Raw genomic sequence first — 4,001 nt, 5'->3', positions numbered from 1 at the left:
GTTTTAATTTTTGTTGGTGGCCATAGACAACAACAAACATGTAAAAACTTCATTAAAATTGCCCAAAATCTATTAACACATAAAGAAGAAAGTCAATAGTGTCTTATTCTAGATTTTGTTTCTCTTTGGCCTACAATCAAAATATAGAAATGGCAGTTGGATATGGAACCGTGGCAAGATAGATATCAAATTTGTTACCAGTATTGAATGAATAAAACATCCAAATGTCGTTCTGTAATACAAGATTTTAATAAACTGTCAAACCAAATCTAATTACTCATGAATGATTCTGTATTTTTTTTTTTTTTTTTTTTTTTTTCTTAAACCACACAAATACTGCACTCCTCCTACCAATAATTTAGAGACTCCCAACAGTTGGTGGGCCGTCAAAGACCTGCTTACAAAATCTGAGGTAAGCATCGGTCATCCACGTCTGTACACATGCATGAGTGACTGGCGGATGGTCAAAGTGCAGAGAGCAAAGTGCGAGCTGGGTACCTGTTCTGCGAGAAATTGAGGGTATTCATGTCGACCCACTCAGAGCCTGCAACTTAGCTTTGTTTGTGTGCTGAATGATCCGAGGAGACGGGGAAAATTTCGAACTTGAGAAGGACCTCCCAGAGCTCTTCGCAGAAGTCGCAGCTTGCAGTGGTCGAACACGTTGACAGCTTATCTCGCTGCGAAGCACGCTTGTGGAGCCGAAACTTCAACTCCACAAATTCTTGTAGTCGGTGGCATCGCAAGACCTTTGGTCGCGAAGATGAACCTCGCCCTAGGTCGCTTTGTAATCTTTCTGGCCTTATGTCTGGCACTGAATGGGACGGACGGTGTGTCCCACGGGAGCACGACGTACATTGTGCTCATGGAGAGGAACACCTCCCATCACAGCGTTCTCGATAAATTCGCTTGCTACGTTGGGATGATGCAATGAGCCGAGGTTGTTGCGGAGGGTCACTCCGGTGACGGCATGGACTGCCTCCACCACGTCTACGACCACGTCTTAGACGGGTTTTCGGCCAGGCTGACGCCGGAGCAGGCCAAGTTCATGGAAAAGATGCCTGGCGTGAAGGGCTTGTACCTTGCCAGGCCCCTCCAGCGAGCTACCACCCACAGCTCGGAGTTTCTGGGACTGGCGACTGCAAACGGGGGGTTGTTGGCTGAGCGCAATTTCGGAGAAGATGTGATCATCGGAGTGATCGACAGCGGAATCTGGCCAGAGCGGTTGAGCTTCACCGACCTCTCCCTCGGGCCGATTCCCTAGCGATGGAAGGGGGTGTGCGAGGTCGGGACGAACTTCACGGTCTCGAATTGCAACAGGAAGATCATCGGCGCTCGCTTTTTTTCTGGGGCCTGCGAAGCTACCTATGGTCTCATCCAGGACGGTGTCGATGAGTAGAAGTCCCCACGTGATTTTTTTGGCCATGGCACCCACTGCGCCTCCACAGCAGCTGGTATGCGCGTTGTACGATCAGTGAGCCCTATCGAGAGCCCGGCCGCCATCAAGTCGGCCATGCTCACCTCCGCCACCAACTTGGACAATACCGGTAACGTCACCACGCTGGAGGAATCAGGCGAGGCGGGAACTGTGCATGTCGTGCAAAGCCCGATTGTCGCCATGGTTTATGATCCCAAGATTGAGCGCACAAAGATCGTGTCTCATAAGCTTGCACTTTAGTGCCATCAGATGCCGATTGCGGTCCACTCTTGGCTCGAACTGAGAATTGAAGGATTTTCGACCATCGGAACCAAAAGAATGCAAATATTACTCGGTGCAAAAGAAGAGAGTCGGTTCGTTCTCCAATTATCCAAGCAGTGGAAGAGCACCACTGGTATCGAGTAAGCGTTGATGACTTTCGTGCTCACTGCAAGTCGTAGAGCCATTCCTGTGTGCAGTTGTAGGATAGGTTGGCTAGTGGCCTACTCACGTTTGCAGCGAAGCGGGAGAGGCAAAGGGACGGTGCAGCTCCAGAGCCGCAACTCACGAATGCGAACGTGAGTGGCACTGATTTTAGGATTGGTATCGATCAACTGCACGTTGGCACAATTCACGTGAATCACGATATTGTAGTCTTATTGATTCTGTTGTAATTTTTATACGATATGAATGATATTTGATATGAATGTTTATGTATAAAAATTAGGTATAAAAATTACATATCAAATTAGGTATAAAAACATGCAAAAGATCTAGTTAAGCTACATTATAGATAAAAGTAATTATATAAGCCAATATTTTAGGTTAGTTAAAAGGTCAAAAAAATAACTTCTAAGTATGAATATATATATATATATATATATATATATATTTTAAAGAACCAAAAAAATATGCAAAAGAATGTGCTATTGAGAAATTAATTGAATAACCACTTTGTTGTTATATTGGTTTTTCAATATATTTTTTTCAATATATTTTAAAGAATTTTTATTTGATTTCAACTTTCTTCAAATATGGTAATATTTTATATTAATATGCTTTTTGATTATGAATTTTTAGATTGCAACTTATAACAACATAAGATTGGTTGTGCTTGGCAACAATATAGCATATTCAAGTTCTTATAATAATGTTGGTAACCACATTAAAATAATTAATGTTGTAGCAAAGGTTATATATTTGGCTTTGGTACTAAAGTGAGTAATAATATCTTATTTTATTTTAGTATCAACTTAAAAAAGTAGAGCTAAAAATTAAAAAAAGTATTTAAAAAATGAGTTTTTAAATTAAAGATCTCTCGTATGGTTTGCCTCATGTTATTTGTAAAACTGTGATAAACTTGTGGTTGTATAAACAATTTAAAAATATTGACAATAGTGTTTATTTTTCTTTAAATCTTAAAAAATAAAGTTTTAAAGCTGTCTTATGTAATAGGCTTGGTTTTGCTCCTAATTGTGCCATATAATAAACTTTACAGACTAAGCTATATCTTTTACTTGTGACAAGGTATAAAATTATTAGTAAGATTTCATCTTTTCCTTCTCCTTTGTAAGGCTAGTAGTATTTGAATAGTATATACAAGGCTCGAAAAGATAAAATATTAAGGATATGTTTGATTTTCTTATTATATATCATAAAAAATTGTAATAAAAATAATTTTTAATACAAGAATCTGAAGTTGAATCAGAGGTATCTATAGATTGATGTGGAGCTTCTCAGTCATCGACCTCCACTTCCAATTTATCCCTCGTACTTAGCTCCTTCTCTGCTTCTCCTTCCTCTTTAGTGCCCAACATGCAACTTTCATCAATAATCACATCTCTACTGAATGATCTGCTGTGAGTTAGGATCCCACACTCGGTGGCCCTTCACCGTCCTCTCGTACCCAAGAAAAATACATTTCTTAGCCTTTGAATCCAACTTCGTTCTCTGACCATCCAAAACACCAACATATAAACTCTAGTAGTGTACAGGACATCTAAACACTAGTAGTGATGAGTACTCTGCAGACTTTTCACTCCAAACCTCTTCCCGGGTCGTACATTGTACCGCAGTAGAGGGTGAGAGATTTACCAAAAAACATGGAGTGTTTATTGCTTCAGCCCAGAAGCTCTTCTGCAGTCCAGCATTGCTCATCATGTTGCAAGCCTTCTCCAGCAGTATTCTATTCATGCGTTTAGCTACACCAGTCGTGGAGTGCGAGATGTGGTGTAGTGATGAATAATTCCTTCATCCTTGCAGATTTGATCAAATTCATGTGATTAGAACTCCACCATTGTCAGATAAACATTTCACCTTCTTTCCTGTCCTCATTTCTACCACTGCATTCCGTTGTTTGAAGGTAGCAAACACGTTAGACTTCTTCCTCATCAAGTAATTCTACACCTTTCTAGAGAAGTCATCTTTGAAAGATACAAAGTGCAGTGTTTAAGCTTTGGATGCAAGAGACCAAACATCTGAGTGAACGTAATCTAAAATCCCGCTGGTCTACTTTGCGTTTCCTACAATCCCTCTTGAAATGCCCAACCTTCTGACAGTTATAGCATTTCAATTTGCCATTGCAGAT

General features: G+C 40.6%; 1 pseudogene; it reads left to right on the top strand.

Moving 5' to 3' along the window:
- The first annotated feature begins 573 nt into the window (after window positions 1-573).
- LOC149989439 (subtilisin-like protease SBT1.6 pseudogene) lies at window positions 574-2,125 on the top strand (annotated as a pseudogene).
- The last annotated feature ends 1,876 nt before the right edge of the window (window positions 2,126-4,001 follow it).

Source organism: Physcomitrium patens, chromosome 4 (genome assembly GCF_059467195.1).
Source record: "Physcomitrium patens ecotype Gransden chromosome 4, ASM5946719v1, whole genome shotgun sequence".
Classification (NCBI taxonomy): Eukaryota; Viridiplantae; Streptophyta; class Bryopsida; order Funariales; family Funariaceae; genus Physcomitrium; species Physcomitrium patens.
The sequence above is the reverse complement of the archived record's forward strand: the minus strand, read 5'-3'. Positions and strand labels throughout refer to the sequence as shown.